At 36.6% G+C, this 20,667-nt stretch overlaps 1 protein-coding gene across 1 annotated transcript in view; it reads right to left on the bottom strand.

Moving 5' to 3' along the window:
• LOC110453192 (inactive tyrosine-protein kinase 7-like) overlaps nt 1-20,667 on the bottom strand; it is a 156,173-nt gene that overhangs the window by 107,684 nt on the left and 27,822 nt on the right. The window lies entirely within an intron of this gene.

The following is a 20,667-nucleotide window of genomic DNA, read 5'->3' as shown; positions in this document are numbered from 1 at the left end:
TTTTACACAAAAGTCTGAAAAACACCTTTATCACTGTTGTTTTAGAAGAAAGAATTATCAAATGAATTATGGATTTTTTTTTGTCCATGTGATTGGTACCTTATTGGATTTTCAAATCCAGAAAGTTTGTTTATTTTATCCTTTTTAAATACACAATAATCTATCATTCCTACCATGTCCTACAGAATGGACCTGTTGTTGTTTCCATACCCCTTAGCCTAGCCATGGATTTTTTAAAGATATTGTCCCAGATAACACCAACTTACAAAACTTTACAATGAATCTCGGCCTTTAACACAGGTTAGATTGAGACATAAGTTCTTGGACTGACAATTGAAAATGTTCGTCTTAACACAAAGATAAAGCTTGGTGCAACATGTTTCCTCGTTGTTTATTGTGTCATGCTAATATCTGTCTTGTTGCTGCCTTTTCAAATCAACTTTAAATTCAGATTTTTGCGTGTTAACAATTTATTTTTTCCTATTTAGAATAAATTTCCAGTTTGATATTGTGCTAATAATATCTAAGATTCGCTCTCCTCTAAAATCTGAAATACTACGAGAAAATCCTGGAATGACATTACAAGTCAGATCGACAGCAAATTTTTATTTTGTTTGGCGGACAAGTTTTAACTTGACATGTGTTTTTACTTCATCAGCATGTCAAGCAGATATGACATGCTCCTAACTGTCAACTACAATCCCCGAAGTTATTTCCCATTATAATACACAGTCCCGTCTCACTGGAGAAAGGTCCGTCACAAAACACACATATAACATCAACATTGTACATACGTGGAGACGTTCCACACATTCACACCATATGTGAGCTGATGAATTTATTAAGTGGTTGTATAACCTTGACCTTCAAAACAAAGACACTCCATGTGCTACATGTTTTTACTCTCTCCAGCATCTAAACATAGCATCATCCTAAAACCATGTGAGAATTATCCTAGTTCTCACGTTTAAATTACATAAGCCTACCCTGAAAAACATAGGACACAAATCTCATATGTTAAGACACGTCACCTCCAAAGAATATTTTATTACTGGAACCTAAAGCACCTGACCTTGATGCCAAATTACATTTGAGATCATTTCACATTCAATCAAACTATTATGTGAAATCTATCAAAGATTTCTATAATCTTACATATTTTGTCAATTTATACATGTTCATATTGTTCAACTTTATTAAAGAGCTTGTAAAGTTGTAACCCTGAACATCATCACAGAACTTGTATCAACACTACACCAAAACACCGCTTTGAACTTAGTGTATTGACCTTCAACCTTGCAGAAACAAACCCACATTAAAAATAGCCACCCTGACATTAATAAGATTTTGAATTAAAGCATTCAATCAACACAGCAATTGATTATATGGAGCAGTTTCCAATTACACAGTGCAGAGGCCAAATTTGAAACATTTGCAACATGTCAAAATGGTTGAAACTTGAATGAATGCGATGTGTTTTCTCAGAGCCTTGCATAAACCCTTGAAAATGTGTTTAATATTTAACGAAGATTCAATAATCTTGAGCGAAAAAAGAAAAAATCCAACACATTGTTGTTTGCATTTCCGTGGGGAAAAATCTGAAGAGCGGGGCTCCAGATTTAAATGTGTCTAATGATAACATATAATCTGGATTACAGCAAATAGGTATTAAAATACCAACACCAAAAACATGTAAATCAAAACATTAGCTTCTTTATTTTGCCGAATGGGAGGAAGAACTATCACAAAACCTTGAAATTTAAATGTAAAATAGGTTTTCATCAGAATTTCTAAATGGTTTATGGGTATCACAGCAATGCTAATCTGTGAAAGGTAATCAGCTTTAAATACCAACAGCTCTTAACATCCCTCATTGTAACAGTGCCAGACTCCAGTAAAACCTATTGTAGTTGATGCATGTCCAATGTCAATCCACTTAGTTCAGTGGTGTCCACCTTCTCTTTGCTAAAAAAATATGAGCTGATATAAGCTAGAAATACCACCTCATTCTCCAAGTTGTCACGGCAGATTTTAATACTTTTTGTGAATGCTTTCAAAATATTCTTTGAGTCCTTAGCTTACTTATTTTGGCTAGCATAAACAGTTGTTTGGCAATCATTTATTAATGTTTTGCAATACCTACAGCAAATTACAAATAACAGTCCCCTCCTTGTTCCATTGTTCCATTGACATTGCCACAGTTTCACAGAAGTTCTTTGGCTTAAAATCTTGTTCTTAAAATTTAACAATCTTCTAAAATGTTCCAGATGTCATTTTCTAGCAATCCAGCCTCCGCTATAAGTCAACAAATGAATTCTAAGTATAATGAGTAAATATTTTGCTTTTTCATTTCATACCCGAACCCCTCACATCCAACTCCGACCCCTAATCCAAATCTGATTTTGAAACCTGAAAAAGTTTTCAAAGTCAAGTACCTTTGTAATACCATAGTCCCTGCCTGCTTTATAGGTGGAATAGGGTAGCATCTTTTACAGGTTAACGCTATCTACAAGCTGTTACTTTAAGAAGCTCTAAAGCTTTAAAGCATCAAGGTCAGAGTTTGCCCATTAAATTCAAGTATCTGTTTTAAATATGCACTTTACTTTTGTTCACTTACTCATATGGCAAATAGTCTTTATCAGCAGGTCGCTTTTTTAGTGCACTTTTACTTTTAAAGAATCCCTAAAACACACCTGTAGCCTTCTTAAATTATGTTTTCCGTTATTCTAAATGTTTCTGTCAGTTGTGTAGATAATGGTCAACTCTATACTGATATACTTGTACACATGTTACAAAATATCTGCAATCTTTTACCAGAAAAAAACCCCAAATGACATCTAAATCTTTAAAATAACGAAAAATTGACTTTTAATACACAGCTTCCTCAAAAAGGTCTAAATACAGCACAATTAGTGTCAAAATTCTCTCCATTTAAACAGATTGTGATTTGATTGTAGGACTTTGTTATACAAGACAGTATGATGCCAACCCTAAAAAGCAGTTGTGGGTTACCGACCTGTTTCTGACAAGATCACATGTGCAGTAGTTACTCGTGATGTAATCATGGTCACAACTGATAAGTTATCAGAAAACAACCCCATGACCATGTGACCTTTCACCTTGCTTGATGTAAGAATTCTTTCCTGCAGGGATTGGCAACATGTCACAGATACCATTTTTTTTGCCATATTTAACTGAAGATTTCTAACAAGAAAGGCAGTCATTGCGTTCACTTATTCAACATGAAAGTTACTAAAGAATACCATTATTGGCTGAATATTTTTATATCTCTTATTCACATGTTAACTGGTAATTAGTGCTAGTTTTGTTATTTTTATGACTGATAGTTTTGTGAACCAATATAATAATGAGATATCATTAATATTTTTTATTTTCTAATTCGAATTTTACTTAGTGGTGTAGAATATTTGACAATCGTTATTTAAAAATTGTATCACCAATATCTGAAACACATAAGAATTGCTGGTTACAAACATCAATTTATATTTTAAATACGCTACAGTTTTATATAAATGGGGTGTGTGAAATAGTACTGTTGTACAACGAGCATCATATCTCAATTTTATCTACCTCCACTTTGGCATTGCTTGTCAGAATCATGTTTTTAACTTCTTGTGTGTCCATCACACTGCTTTACTTTATATTCAGATGAAAATTGTGGACCGTTTTTCTGTTTATAATCCAGCAATGAACAGACTTTGGGTGTATTCTCACATACTGACAGTAAGATAGCAATAATCTCCCACAAAATCTCTTATATCATGAAATAATTGGCAATGATACATGAAAGAGTCGTGTCCAAATCCTGCGGAATGAACATGAATGTGCCGAGACAATTTATTTTTCGATTACTGCCACCAGAAGGCGACTTTGTGGTGGTACAAACACGATCCCTGACAATCACACTGCGGCAGGAACAGGATTTTGTATCTTCCAACCCATGGCCGTGAGCCTAATCCATTTAAAATCTCCTTTCATCTTTAAAAATTTAGAAATGAACTTCGTCCAAAAACCTTCAATCCCTTAGGCTTGATGCAAGGACACACACAACCAACTTCAATCATTACTCCTGCATCGTTCAATGTGAAGAATGCATTTCACTTATTTTGTATTTCCGACCTAACAAAAAAGATTATTACTCCACCATTATTCTCTAAGCAAAGGAAATATTTTCGCTTAATTTCTTATTTTTTCAATCAGGTAGGTCATGTGGAAAAGCCGACTTCAAGTCTTAAAGACAAAATTCTTGTGAACTTTTTTTTTATTGCCAATGGCAAAAGCCAATGAAAACTGACAGTGGGAAAAACACATCCCTCAGCTACTTTGTAGGTAAGGGTGAAGGATTATATAAAAACCCTTCCAAAGCAAGTAGGCATTCACACTCAGATCATGGTTTCTTTAAATCCACTAAATAGATTAGAGTTTGTGTGGTGTCATACTGGGCAGCAGACTTAAGATTCTAGAGGACTTCTCATCCTAATAACTGTTAATTACCACTCAGCCTTATAGAGCAGCACCTTCTATCCAACACAACCTCTCCGAAATAGCCTAGTCATCTTAAACTTGCCCAAAACAATCTAATCATCAATTCTCATAAAAACTGTTATATCCATTTTTATTGGACTTTCCAAATCTGGTGATTTTTTAATATTTCAAAGTTTCATTTTAAAAAGATAATATGTATAAAATTTTGAATAAACAAAGAGGTCACACAGAATTTGTTTCCTTGCTGTATGAGAGAGACTATGATGACAGGACATAGTGTAGACGAGGCCATTTTGACTTCCTATGGGGCTAGCTTGTCCTGGGGTGGAGTTGCACAACGTGCTGTATTTAGGGGCTGTCTGGGAGCACAGACACAGCCTGACATCCCTACAAAGCTAGGTGAGGGCTAGCGTTAAAGTTTAGACCTGCCACCAACAATGACCAATTTCAAAGATTTCAATAAAAATTGCTGAAGTCTGGCTATTGAATATCTTTGTATGGTTGTAGGCTCCTAATTATAAATCCCAGAACATTGCAAATGCTCTGGTATTCAGCAAATCATGTTTTCATAACAATGCCCACAATGACCATTCACAAAAAAATAGAACTCTTCAAACTAATGTAGGAAGGTTTTTGACTAGTAAATCAATTCACCATCATATTCTTTTTATCTATTTTCATTACACAGAGTCCTGTATTAGTGGTAATTGATGTATTGTAGGCAAGAAAAATTTGTAAAATTTTCCATTAGAATATATTCAAATAGAGCCAAAGAAAAGCTAAATGTATTTATAGTATGTATACCAAGGTCACCCTGTAAGCACTACCCACTCCTTCATTATAGACTCTACCACTGATTCATCTGGAAAATCCGATATTTGTGTTTAGGGGTGAAAGGGTATATTGGATGCCAGATTGGGAGTTCATGTCCAGTAATGGTGAGACTGACAGGTCATTGTAATGTTAAGAATAACACACTTTGTAAGGATCGAACTCCATGCATAAATAGCCTTTGGACAATAGACTGTGTGGGGTAGGGAGCTCCGAACACCCGGCTACTGCCAACCAAGTACACCCCAACAAAACTGACTAATGCCAACCGAGTACACTAACAAAATCTGCGTTCAACCAAACAAACTCTATGACACAGACACAGACATTCGACAACCATCTGTATGTTAAAATGACATGTGCCTCACCTGGGTCAAATTTTGAAAATGTCACTTTTCCAGAAGATTTAACGGAGCAACTTCGACAAAGCGCATTTTCCTAACCTTCGACAGGAAGACACAGGGATATTAGACTGGTCTGCTAAAATGACATTTTCTCCTATCAATTTCACATCCCACCTGTCTTAAAGGTAGATTTCATAAACCCTCACCAATCCTGCTTCATTAAAGCATGCCACCTAGATCCCGATCAGCTTTCACACTCATATTTCATAGCTCATGGCTCCCATCACTCAAATCTGCCTTTAGTTACAATGGTTTGCTATCAAAAAGAAATTTGTCTGACGGACTGTATGACTGAGAAGAGAATTGTTTCACCAATCATTATAGCAATAACAGAATTCCAGATATGGAACTATATATAGAACCAGACAATTTCAGATTTTTGCACATAAAAAAATATACCACCACATAACCTGTAACACACAAAAGTGTAGGTATGTTTACGATTATTAAACGATCGAAAAACAGCTTTGCCATGAATGAAACCGATATTATAGGAGTCTGTCTATATAAATTAACACTCCCTGAAGTCTGGAAGGTGGGATCAAATACTGTATCAATTAAGTGCTGAGGATGATTCTATAGCCTTCCTATCTAATCTACATTTATTTTGCGATAATCCTAAATCTAGTTACTATCGACAATGGATTAACACTTTATTCAACAGTCAATTAATGTATGCATGTGCATCATTTTTTCACATTTATCTGCACTTAAAACATTGTAGATCTGATGGGGTTAAGACAATTCTCATATCCTGGTTTACAAACTGCCATCAAGTTCGTATCATGAATGAATGAAATACAAGCATCACAAACAACACAAATACTGGCTCACTTTGCGACACTTTACAATACAGCACCTCTTCACCTGTCACGAGGCTCCTTGATAAAGTTTAGATATCATAATACACAGAAACTTAAAAACTTTGGAGTGGGACAATGAGATTTGACATAGTGTGTAAACAATACCTATGACAGGTATTGAGAGACCTGTTATTTCATAGTTGTTTATCATCATTGAGATAGTTGACCCTCTCCCCTCAGACCCCGACATGCAACGGCCTTCCAGGTGAGCGGATAAGTTTACAGGGGAACTTCTAATGAGGGGTGCATGAGTACCACAGGTAAACTACAGGTACGGTACAAGTACACCAGGTAGGAGAAGTCAATCAAAGAGATATATGGCCAAGTAAAGGGCAGTAGGTATTCACAGGTAAGGGTCAGTCAATCATACAGGTAACATATCTACAAGGTAGGTGGGACCAATTTGTATTTGCACAGACACCTGTAGAAATCTTACAGGTAAGTTAATGATGGGCCACCTGTATATATCAACATTCCGTGACACGAGTAACACCACAACACAGACATTCTAACAGCTTGTGTACCGCTGTCTCTCGGACAAGTGACCGGTTGTCCAGGACTGTCCACTAACATGTTGGAATGACCAATAATTAATCCATATCTTTCACAAAAGTTTATAAACATCAAACAGATGGGATGGTCGATTCTTTCTGAAAAATACTTCCGGAATTGATTTCAGTGATAAGGTTACAGATAACATTTTTAAGTGGCCATGACGCCATTTCCATTTTGATTGTACCGGCCTGCACCTATTGCTTTTACTTAATGACTGAGAACAAAGAAAACACTGACAGCATTAGAAAATCCCCATTTAACTGAATTAAAAGCTTGATAAAAACATTTGACCTTCACTACATTTTCAGGTTCATTTAAAGCTTATACCTAAGATGACCAGTGGTCAAAATCTGTTCTTTCTGACCTGACAAACTTCAAATAAACCTCTGTGGGGTCAGTCAGTAGAAAGTGAAAGAAAAAACACCGAGACAGATTAGCATCGTCTTTGAGCACAACACCCTGATCAGCAAGTAGCTGTCAAGGAAACACGCTGCCTGCATTATTGGCATGTGGTTCAATTATTTTGTACTTAAAAATGTACAGAATGAGTCCCAAATGCCAGTTGGCCGTGAAATAGTCCAGTAGATGGCTTATCTATTGTATTATTTGTTTATACAGAATACTGAGCTATTTAATTCTATAGCTTGTTGATATGTTTCAGCTCCAGTAGTTCTCCAAATGTAAAACAAAACAAATCCCTGATATAAAATAGCAATACACACAGAATATCTACAATACAACAATAAATGTGTCTAGCAGCAGATAATCAAACCAGTAGTGATGACATGCATGCTTAATGTGTGTAATAAAGTAGCATTAATCTACTTTCAATTTACATGCATATAGAATATAAAATTGCAGGATCATATAATTTACTTTCAATTTACATGTAGATATTACAAATGGTAAAGAACAGACACGAGCTATCAGTCTCAAGTATTATGTATCTCATTCATGTTACATGTTTTTTGGACATATTGTGGGAGTTAACATAATATGGTTGTGCATTTGTATTTCTCTCAAAACAAAATGAAAATACTGTTACAAACAGAAACAAATGTATGATATCAATAAAATGTCACCAAAAAAAGAAAGAAAAAACAAAATACAGAAAAAATAAGCTATCAAATAAATGAACTACACTGATTGTAACCTTAGTAACATCGATCTTTGTCGTACATTCAAGAAACTTTCATCACCCTTTCTTTGTAAGGAATGGTCTGCTAGGTTTTACGAGATAGTAATAAAATCTGCCCAGGAGATGGGGATTTGATTCTTGAATTATTTCCGTATGGTCATGATTTTATATTGTAATTTTCAGTGAAAATATTAATGGAAACGTGGCAAACGTGCACATAATTTCCTAAATGATATTCATATAATCTAAAAGCATCCAGAGGTCTTTCGGATCCAGCACTAAAAACTTAACTATAAATTGCATACAAAACAAATCTATCTGGCGACGATAAAATGCCGGAAATCGTCACTGATTTTATATCACCGGCAGTGAGAATGGCAGTGGCTACATTAAGTTTCATATGGAGAAAAAATACTGACATAAAACAGTCTGATCAGAATCATACAGAAGCTTGATTTTTTGGGATCACAAAAGAGCTTTATCTCAGCTGCCAGAAATAGACACATGTACTAGTAGTACAAGAGGATTCCTGTGCCTACACTAAATCAAGACCAAATCATTCAAACTTTGACAACTTCCCAAGCTCACAGTATCAAAATTCAGTCTGATTATAGCCCCTTTCTTTCTGAGGGTAAGGGCACATTTAGAGGACCGAGGATTCATTAGGGGAGGCCCCATTTATCACCACGGCTACAGGGAGGTGGAATGGTGGCCTGATTAGCTAGACGTCCACAAATAGCCACCAGTAAGGCCACCCAGTCTGGCATTCAAATACCGTAAATACACCATATTTTCCACACTTAAAATATCTGTCAATAACAACTTTCAACCAAATATCTTTAGGTATACAAGTCACTTCTCTACCTTACTTAGCATCACCAATAAATCTATAATTGACCATTTTTTTTCTTAATTTGATGAATTTTGCTTGTTAAATGTTACTGGAGTTCCTTAGATATAGTTATCTACTATGATGCCAGAGGAGGGAGGGGAGACGTTCCCCCAAAGTGATGTATGGGGGGGACTACACGTAACACATGTGTGCTAGCATTATAGTGATAATCTACCATTCTAATCTTCCTTGACATCAACCCTATCTAAGGTCAGCTAATTCATCAAGGTCACTAAATATACATTTCAAGAAAAATATTATGAAATTCTAAAAAACATTTTTTTACATTTGTCTGCAAATTCTTTCCAAAAAGATAATGCATTTACATTCCTATAAGATTCAAAGCCTGAAAAACCAATGTAAAATGCATTTTCATATCTTGGTGATAAGACTCTATGCAGTATAAAGATACCGTTTTTAATTAAATCCGCAAATTTTTGGCAAACTTTTCGGACAGATTAAGTGAATGTCTGACGGATGGATTACATAGGCCTAACCAGATTCTAAACACATTTCATTTTAAAAGCAGCAAAAACAGAAGCAGAAGCATCTACTATCCCTGTACATGTATACCAGACACATTTCAATCTCTCAAACAAAAACAGCTTCATCCCTCGCTTCATGTTCAAATCTGATATGAATTAGGCTAACATAGCAGATCGGAAGCGATACAACATTTATCCGTATTCAGTACAACATATTAAGGAAGAGACGGACAGGTATCACATGACCAAACACTCAATACACTGTAATGATATATAAATTGGTTGGACAATCCTTTTAACATGAGGTCAAAAACCAAGGTCAAATAAATATTGTTTCTAATAATTATTGTTGATTGAAATAAGATATATATCCTTTCCAAGTCTTATGTCTGATTATTGATCAAGGTTTTTTAACCGATGCAATGATGATTTCGCTTTGAGGTCAAATGACAACTTCTTTAATATTCAAAACAGATGCAACCTCCTTTAAACCTAAAGAAGGTTACCTGAAAGGATAAAATAATATTACAAAAACATGGCTGCTGCAAACCAATGCAAATTTAAGAATCAATCGCACCTTTAGTTAAGAGATAAAAAAAAGTGAAAAATTTGGACATTTTTCATGAAATCTGCATAAAAGAGTGTATGACAGGGTGTCGTTCTAACCCCCCTAACTTTTTGTTTTCCCTGGAAACATATCTTTATTTTTTTATGATTTGTAGCATGGATATAAGTTATTTTATATACCAATTTAAACAAGAGATCCCAGAGGGATCTTAGCGCCACCTTTGTACCATCTTCATTAGTTCTTTGTCAGTTCAATCTTTGCTCTTCTTTCCTCTAATCTGTTTGATCGAGTCATGTTAACAGTAAATGCACCTTGAGGTAACTTTTGATCTAAACTTAATACTGATGTGTATGAAAGCCAACCTTCAAAGTGAGTTTGTCATTTCACATATTTACTAGTACAGTACTAATGTGAAAGAAATAGAATTGATCATTGCAATATGAGAAAGATCTCTTTAGCTCTTCTTTAAATCCAGTTTGTTTTTATGATCAGTCTCAAAATATAACATGGACAACGAGAGATCAAGGGGAACCTATATATAAAATTTGAGAAAGATCCCTCTAGTACTTCCCGAGAAATAGTGATAACAAACTTTCACCATCAAAATCCAAGATGGCTACCTGTCGGCGTTGTTGTTTATCCGATCAGTCTCAAAAGTTGCCCTGCACAGCTATGGACTAAGGGGAACTTACATATAAAATTTGAGAAAGATCCCTCTCTTGCACTTCTTGAGAAATAGCGATAACAAACTTTCAATATCAAAATCCAAGATGGCTTCCTGTCGGCCATGTTGTTTATCCGATCAGTCTCAAAAGTTGCCCTCCACAACTAAGGACCAAGGGTAACCTACATATAAAATTTAAGAAAGATCCCTCTCGTACTTCTTGAGAAATAGCGATAACAAGAATAGTTTAAGGACGGATGATGGACGGACGACGGACCTCGGACGCAGGTTGATTTGAATAGCCCACCATCTAAAAAGAATTCATTGACACAATTTTTTTCTATCCAACTTTACACTCAATTTTTTGGCGAAATTTTACCTAAGCCAGTTGCAGGCATATTGCAAAAAAGGGTAGCCATTTTTGAAAAAAAAAAAAAAAAAAAATATGTTTTAAAATATTTCAAAATATTCATATATCATATTGTTCTCAGATAAATTCAAAAAAAAATCATATGCAAAAAAAAACAATTTTTTGGACTTCAAAGGGGGTTAACTCTTTCAAAGAATATTTTTTAAAATAGCCTGGAAACCTGTTCTCAAATTTTGTACACCACAAAAAACAATATATGCGAAATTAAAAAAAATCATTGACTAGATTTGTTTTGCCTCTAGCGTCCTTCTCTACCTTAAAGTGAAACCTGTCAAAAACTTGACAACAATTTAAAGACAACAAATAATTATATAACAGGCAAAGTGCCATGTTTAACAGGTTCTTTTTCTACAAAGCTGAAGTCCATTATAAAGTAGGTCAATGGATAAGCCAGGAGCTGATTAGACAGTGTTATATAGTAAAACCTGTCTAATCTGACACCCTGTGGGATACAACATGTTGGTCATATAAACCTGTCTTATCTGACACCCTATGAGGCAAAACAAATTGGTCAGCTTGGACAAGATGCTGAAAGACACAAGTTTTATTTTTGCTAGTTTTCATTAGAAGTGGAGTTACAGCAATATGTTGGATTAGACAAGTTGTTAGAATATACAAGTTCTGTATGAAGAACTAACTTATTTACAGTAAAAGCTGACTAATTCAGTCCTGACCTTCGATTTCTTTATTTCCCTTACTCCAACACCTGGATACCTTAAATCTGGTTTCCTAATTAACTGGGTAAGGTAAGGGAAGACTGTTGTTAGTGAACAGGTACAGGTACCAACATTTTAGTGGTTACAACAATCACTGCTTGAAGCTCTCATGCTTTTTTGTTTGAAATTGAATAAATATGATGGTGCATGTTTATGTATTACACAACTCCATCAACAAGAGTTACTTGGATTGTCCATGAGAATCATCAACAGGCCATGACTAATGGAATCATTTGGATGTGAGAAGTGTCTGATGATTCAGTGACAATGGCTGCCATTTTATAACCCCCTTGCACACCCCTAACCGTACCCACCCAATACTAAACATTAGTACCACACAATACACACCAACCACCTGATACACTGTCAGTTTAATATCAATTAAAATGCAGCCTCACTCAGGTGAAAAAAAATATTGCTGCCAAATTGATTTTTTGCACATACAATTACATTAACAATGACAAACTTGATACTGTACCTCTGTAAGGAAGATGAATGAGGCATCCTAACATTAATACACCTAACTGGCAACCTTAATTACATCTTCAATTTCAGAGACATAATTGTCGTACAGCGTTAGGTACATACACAACTGTGACAGTTTAGTAACAGACATTTATAGTTCAACTTTTATAAAGTCTTTTGAAATAGAAACTGTTGTAAATTCTACTCTAGATTAAATTAAAAACCTTGCGAAATTTTAGTTAATTTGAGCATGCCCGTTATGTAAGAGATGGCAATTTAAATGCACCATGTGTTATTATGAATTGGCAAGTAAAGGAAATTTTGTATTTTTTTGCATGATCATATAGAATGTGAAATCAGACAATATCTTCAGAATATCTTACATTTAACTTCCCAAATAATGTCTGTAGATATGTTTTATCAAAACCAGCTCAAACATTATTTTCAGATAAGATAGGACAATTATTTTGATCACTTATTGAAGCATATACGTTATTACCAACCGATTCATCGTGGTTACTATTGGAGATTTCCATTTTGTCAGGTGTTATTCCAAGGTATTGGTAGTTGTCAGAGGAATCACTCAAGGGCAGACATGTTGGACAAGTACTGTAACTTGATGTAACAGTTGGTTGGTTTGGTAGTGTATGGTTGGTTATGGTTGGTTGGTTTGGTAGTGCATGGTTGGTTGTGATTGGTTGGTTTGGTAGTGTATGGTTGGTTGTGGTTGGTTGGTTTGGTAGTGTATGGTTAGTTGTGGTTGGTTGGTTTGGTAGTGTATGGTTGGTTGGGGTTGGTTGGTTTGGTAGTGTATGGTTGGTTGTGGTTGGTTAGTTTGGTAGTGTTTGGTATTGTATGGTTGCTTATGGTTGGTTGGTTTGGTAGTGTATGGTTAGTTGTGGTTGGTTGGTTTGGTAGTGTATGGTTGGTTATGGTTGGTTGGTTTGGTAGTGTATGGGTGGTTGTGGTTGGTTGGTTTGGTAGTGTATGGTGGGTTGTGATTGGTTAGTTTGGTAGTGTATGGTTGGTTGTGGTTGGTTGGGTTGGTAGTGTATGGTTGGTTGTGGTTGGTTAGTTTGGTAGTGTTTGGTATTGTATGGTTGGTTATGGTTGGTTGGTTTGGTAGTGTATGGTTAGTTGTGGTTGGTTGGTTTGGTAGTGTATGGTTGGTTGTGGTTGGTTGGTTTTGTAGTGGATGGTTGGTTGTGGGTTGTTGGTTTGGTATGGTTGGTTGTTGTTTGTTAGTTTGGTAGTGTATGGTTTGTTGTGGGTTGTTGGTTTGGGAGTGGATGGGTGGTTGTGGTTGGTTTGGTTGGTAGTGTTTGGTTGGTTTGGTAATGTATGGTTGGTTGTGGTTGGTTAGTTTGGTAGTGTATGGTTGGTTGTGGGTTGTTGGTTTGGTAGTGTATGGTTGGTTGTCGTTGGTTGGTTTGGTAGTGTATGGTTGGTTGTGGTTGGTTGGTTTGGTAGTGCATGGTTGGTTGTGATTGGTTAGTTTGGTAGTGTCTGGTTGGTTTGGTAGGGTATGGTTGGTTTGGGTGGTAGTGTTTGGTAGTGTATTGTTGGTTGTGGTTGGTTTGGTAGTGTATTGTTGGTTGTCGTTGGTTGGTTTGGTAGGGTATGGTTGGTTTGGTTGGGAGTGTATGGGTGGTTGGGGTTGGTTTGTTTGGGAGTGTATGGTTGGGTATGGGTGGTTGTGGTTGGTTAGGTTGGTAGTGTATGGCTGGTTATGGTTGGTTGGGTTGGGAGTGTATGGTTGGTTATGGTTGGTTTGGTAGCGTATGGTTGGTTGTGGTTGGTTAGTTTGGTAGTGTATGGTTGGTTTGGTAGCTAGTGTATGGTTGGTTGTGGTTGGTTGGTTTGGTAGTGTATGGTTGGTTATGGTTGGTTGGTTTGGTAGTGTATGGTTGGTTGTGGTTGGTTGGTTTGGTAGTGTATGGCTGGTTATGGTTGGTTGGTTTGGTAGTGTATGGTTGGTTGTGGTTGGTTAGTTTGGTAGTGTATGGCTGGTTATGGTTGGTTGGTTTGGTAGTGTTTGGTTGGTTTGGTAGTGTTTGGTTGGTAATGGTTGGTTAGTTTGGTAGTGTTTGGTTGGTAATGGTTGGTTGGTTGATTTGGTAGTGTATGGTTGGTTTGGTAGCTAGTGTATGGTTGGTTTGGTAGTGTATGATTGGTTTGGTAGTGTATGATTGGTTTGGTAGTGTATGGTTGGTTTGGTAGTGTATGGTTAGTTATGGTTGGTTGGTTTGGTAGTGTTTGTTTGGCAATGGTTGGTTGGTTGATTTGGTAGTGTATGATTGGTTTGGTAGTGTATGGTTGGTTTGGTAGTGTATGATTGGGTTGGTAGTGTATGATTGGTTTGGTAGTGTATGATTGGTTTGGTAGTGAATGATTGGTTTGGTAGTGTATGGTTGGTTTGGTAGAGTATGGTTGGTTTGGTAGTGTATGATTGGTTTGCTAGTGTATGATTGGTTTGGTAGTGTATGGTTGGGTTGGTAGTGTATGATTGGTTTGGTAGTGTATGATTGGTTTGGTAGTGTATGATTGGGTTGGTAGTGTATGATTGGTTTGGTAGTGTATGGGTGGTTTGGTAGTGTATGATTGGTTTGGTAGTGTTTGGTTGGTTTGATAGTGTATGATTGGTTTGGTAGTGTATGGTTGGCTTGGTAGTGTATGATTGGTTTGGTAGTGTATGGCTGGTTTGGTAGTGTATGATTGGTTTGGTAGTGCATGGTTGGTTTGGTAGTGTATGATTGGTTTGCTAGTGTATGATTGGTTTGGTAGTGTATGGTTGGCTTGGTAGTGTATGATTGGTTTGGTAGTGTATGGGTGGTTTGGTAGTGTATGATTGGTTTGGTAGTGCATGGTTGGTTTGGTAGTGTATGATTGGTTTGCTAGTGTATGATTGGTTTGGTAGTGTATGGTTGGCTTGGTAGTGTATGATTGGTTTGGTAGTGTATGATTGGTTTGGTAGTGCATGGTTGGTTTGGTAGTGTATGATTGGTTTGGTAGTGTATGGTTAGTTATGGTTGGTTGGTTTGGTAGTGTTTGTTTGGCAATGGTTGGTTGGTTGGTTTGGTAGTGTGTGGTTGGTATTAGCTGGTTGGTAAGTTGGTTGTCTGGTTGATTGGTATAAGTTAGAGTAAGGTTTGGTAATTGTTTGGGTGTGAATCGAGCTGGTTGTAGACAAGTAGGTGTAGTTGTGGCTGTGTAGTTGTGGCTGTGTGGTAAGTCAGTGTAAATCAGGTAGTTAACATTGCTGGTTATAGACAGTAAGGTGTAATTGACGTTTATGTCAATGGGTGGAGGGGGGAGTAATAGCTGGTAAGTGGTTGGTTTGTTGGGTGTGGTTTGGTGGTTGAACCTTGGTTCATTTTAGGGTATGGTGATTGTACGGTCAGTCTGTGCCTGACAGCATCTCCTAAGTAATGAGCATGTTAAATTGTGGGGATTACCTAGAGGGGGACAGAAAAAAAAACAAGCAGAATCCAGGGAGTGTTTGTAGATATAGCTATGTCCACTCCCACATATGATTACAAGATAATGTTGATGTGTAACCATACAAACTAACTACATACATCTACATGCTCATCTCCCCAGGAAAACACCTTGGGGTCCCAATTAAGTATACATATCTACTAGTTCTAACACAGAGATGGCTATCTGGCCAAGACCTCAGGCAAACTCTCATGGGTAGCTTACATTTTCCTGAGATTCTGGTCATGCACAGACACTAACGGTCAGAAGGACCTAGCTTAAGTGGTTCTGGGAAGTAACCAACATCAAAGAGTCCAGTTTGGACAAACTTATAAACACTGGATGGTATTACAGGTTCAATGGAGAGGTCTGTTCTTTAGAAGATCTTATAATATAGAGTAGTTAATTTTCTTGCTATTCCTCAGGTTTAAATCTCTTCCATCAAAATTGGTTTACTTTTCACAGGTCTAGATGGCCTGGGGCCACTAATAGCACCACACGTGTCAATATCAATATCTGACCAGTCAAGATGACCAGCGCTTTGTCTGCTATAGCTAGTGGCAGTTCACTCATCTACAGAATTTAATTTCGAACAACACAGTGAGTGGACAATAGGGTTGAAATCAACAAACCAGTGGCCATTACTATTGCTTTTAATGAAGGAAGTCTGATGTCAGATCAGTATCCCTGACAACAGATACTCAAGGGCAAGTTACACTATAGAGGTATCACTCGGGTGATTACCACTGACACGTCTTAGAAACATTCCATAAATAAATACTAGAAGCTTATCCCCCATATTTGGTGTATATTCCGTTAAATAAACACAACACTGTGGATAGATAACCTTTGAGATAGCTAGCCAACTCTACTCCAATCTGCTATAATCTCCGTTGAATTATATCAGGCCGGCTTAGTCTCCACAAGAGTTTCAATATTGTCGTACTCAGACATAATCTGTGTACACTGCCACAGAGATACAGATAGGGTGGACATGGAGGCTGTCCTCCATTATCTCCTCGTGTTAACATATTCTCCCTCCCTATCGGTTATTTCAGACCTGTGTATTTAGACTTGTTTCCCTATTTTCCGTAATATTGTGTAAGTGGTGGCTTCCTTTGATGGATAAACTAGTTATGTGATTAGAACTTGTTATCACAAATTACCAACCGCTCCAAGTTATAAACATGAAAGATTTCTTTTTTTTTAATCTTTGTCTCCGAGATTATAACTTCTAGCTAGCTGGTATATTTTGCACAACAATCTTACCCAGGTGTCATGTTGCATTGATGATTGAATTTTCATTTATTTTTTAGGATAAAAAATTAGGACCTTAACATTTTCTCAGCTGTAAATATTAAAAGATCAAATTGTTAGATGATAACCTCAATCACCTCGCGTAAAGTTCCTGGAGATTCATTTACAACTTAATCTAATACAACCTCTTGTGATTGTAGCACAAAATGCTCTTACAACAAAATTGGGACTTTTATCCTTTTTTGACATTTTCACCATCTATTTAGACAATTTTATCAGAAAGGAAATCTAGTTTAATCTTATCTGGAGCTAGGACCTGACACTTTTTACACTATGTTTTTTCCTTGGATGCATTTGACTATAATCTGTAAACGTATGATACCTGGCTATGCTCAAAGTTGTATCGCTAACCATAATGCTAGACTCAACCTGAAAAGTTTGTATTGTCCTCGGAAGGTATTTAGCGTAAGATTGCAAGGAATAAACCCTAGGTCTTTTAAAGTGCACAAAAACTCACCCACATCTGACTTTATCTTTAAACAAATTCCTTTTTTTTTCATTCTCAACTATGTCTGTTTCATTTGAGTTTCATTTACGGAATCACAAAAACCAGCAGTGGCACACAAATGAATGTCACAACTAATGGAAGATAATGGAAACAACACTGTAAATAAACTACATAATGCCTGATTATACTGCTCCTGTATGTTCTAAAGAGTAGTTCACTCACTAATCAATTTTAACATTCTATGTTAATGATCTTAAAGTATCATAATTTTATCATAATATGACGTACATGTAGTAATAGCTAGCATGCTGAAGAGCTTTTAAAAGCCATGGACACAGATCTAATGTAAGACCAACAAAACTATACAGTATAGGTAGTAATCAATCTACGAATGCTTCCATGTAAAAAAGTCTTCTTTGAAATCCACTATAGAGAATTCATTGCCAGGCTCCCTTTCCAGCCATGTATAGATAGTGTTTTAAAGCAACACAAAATGTCACCTCGGTCACAGGCCATAAAACTTTTATGGGACTAGGAGCTATTCGAAGACATTCTGTACATAACGTGTTTGATGGAAGTGAAAATATATAACAGTACAGTGTTTACTTAAACATGGTCTTTCTTTGGGGCTTTCACCTTTTTCATGTCAACTCATCGACCTAATGCACTGTTTTGCCATCCTTACAAACACTCGGGACACCCTGATCAGACCTATCACTGTTTTACTCTTGTAGTTTTCACGGGAGGTACGTCTGGAAGTTATAAATCCCGCTAACATTTGATCAGCATCTGTTCTGATGATAGAAAATGAAAGGAGCTCCTTCGTAAAGTGAATGTATATATACTGTGGAAAGTCTCTTTAAAAAATTTCTTCAGTTTCTCTTCCGCACGTGTCCCTACAGATGATAAAGCACAGATGCATGCTTTTGCATTTTGAGAGTAAGGAGGGGTAAAAAAATCTCATGCATACAAATCTCAGACTACAGTAGAATGTCTGGTTTCATTAGAAATGCCACAGGCCTGAGAATCTGCATCATAATAGCAGAACATTTTGCATTACACTGAATGGTACAACGTGTGAATACACTAAAAATCCCCACTTATCCAACGTGCCCAGTGTCAACTGGGTCACTTCTGCTCATTCTTGTATCCATGACGATGGACTCTTGAGAGTATTAATTAGCCCTCCTGTATTAGGTGCAACCGTCTGTTTTGTACAAGAAAACGCTTCTGTTTACCTCATGGAAATGTGTATTTGCTGCACAATCCCGACAAGTCACTGAGAGCCCTCTACTGCTTACAGAACAGATGGCTAAAACTGCTAAGCACTCAAATGACCTTGATTCCATAAAGCTGCAAGACATTTCAAATGTAAGTCAACCTTGAGTGAAACCAATACTGAAGTACCTGAGTAACAATGAACTAAGCACCTCGGGGACAGTGAATAATGTTCCAGAGTGATGTCAGATAACTGAAGCTCTTGACTGACAACAAAATAAGCTTTCTGAGTTATTGTACGATGAATAAAGGCATGAAACACCTTACTATCAACGTTTCTCCCGAGCAACATTAAATCAAACATGTTAACCACCTTTTGAAATGTTGAACAAACTTTCAATTTGTTTGTGAACATAGAATGTGCTATTTTGTTCCCAAGAACAACATTTATCAGATGGAGAAAAGAGCTAGGGTCTATATTTTCAATGGAGAATGGGTGTGTTTAATGGACCAAATTAGAGGAGATCATTCCCTGAATGCTGGAACCTTCCCTCTAAACCAGACCATCAAAAGAAACTTGTACAGTCATATTTTCATTTATTAAATATGACTTATTCTTATCAATGTTAAATGTTGTGGTTATGCATATAAAGTTAAATTTACATAAAGTCAGAGCTCACCAGAAATGCTTTTGACGTGAAGCGGCAGAGTAAGTTTCTCCTTCCTGACTGTAAGGATGCCAGTCTTTTGCAAAACTACTTCCCCGTATGGGAGTATCCATTTATACATCAGGATAGACTAGAATATTCAGGTAAAGTGCTTTAAACAAACACGTGATTACAGAACAGATAACTGCTGTAAGATTGGTTGGAGTTTGAACCTACAGTCTCTAGCTCAGCAGCTTAGACCAATAAAGCATGTGCAACTGGATAAGTAGGTAACTGCACTTATTTACCTGTACTGTAATTACCTTCAATAAGTAAGGATGCTGCAAGGATTTCTGGGGGTTAACCGTTACATAAACAAAGAAAGGCAAATCTGTTATCCCTGACACTCACTGCAAGGTGCACTACTGTTTTCATTAAACAAATATTGCATGTTTTCCACTATCCTTTTCCACAGAGAAATAGAATCACTTCAGTCTGCCTATTCATCACCACGGTGACAGACATCAATCCTGAATCCTCTAACCTCACAACCCTATATGTCCGCCTGTCGATGAGTGTGCATCAAGACAAGGCGTGCCTATTGTGATATTCAAGGGGTGACAAGGTAGCTGTGTTGGCAGGTGATCAGAACCATTGACAGCGGGCTATAACAGGGAGGATGTGTTGATCCAGAGACTTCCTTAACCTGTAAACATGGTAAACTCACTACACAGCTGGCTGTTCACCTGTTAATTAGGAAACTAACCAACCTGTAAATGTCCTCCACCAAGGATAGCTCTAATCCTAGACACAATTACACAAACATTATTAACAGCTTCAAACAAAAATTGTTATCTAGCGACAAAAAAGTATTCTTTAAATGTTCCAATTACAACTAAAACTGCTTTCCATAGGTATGCAAAATGTATTGTCTATTAGCTTGTTATTAAAAAAAAAAAAAATCATCTCAGTAATAATTAAAATTACTTAAGTATTTTCTAACTTATTAGGGATACTAATTACGAACATTTTGGTCCGAGTAC

Source organism: Mizuhopecten yessoensis, unplaced genomic scaffold (assembly GCF_002113885.1).
Source record: "Mizuhopecten yessoensis strain PY_sf001 unplaced genomic scaffold, ASM211388v2 scaffold7167, whole genome shotgun sequence".
Taxonomy (NCBI): Eukaryota; Metazoa; Mollusca; class Bivalvia; order Pectinida; family Pectinidae; genus Mizuhopecten; species Mizuhopecten yessoensis.
Note: the sequence above shows the minus strand (reverse complement) of the source record. Positions and strands in the feature narration are given on the sequence as shown.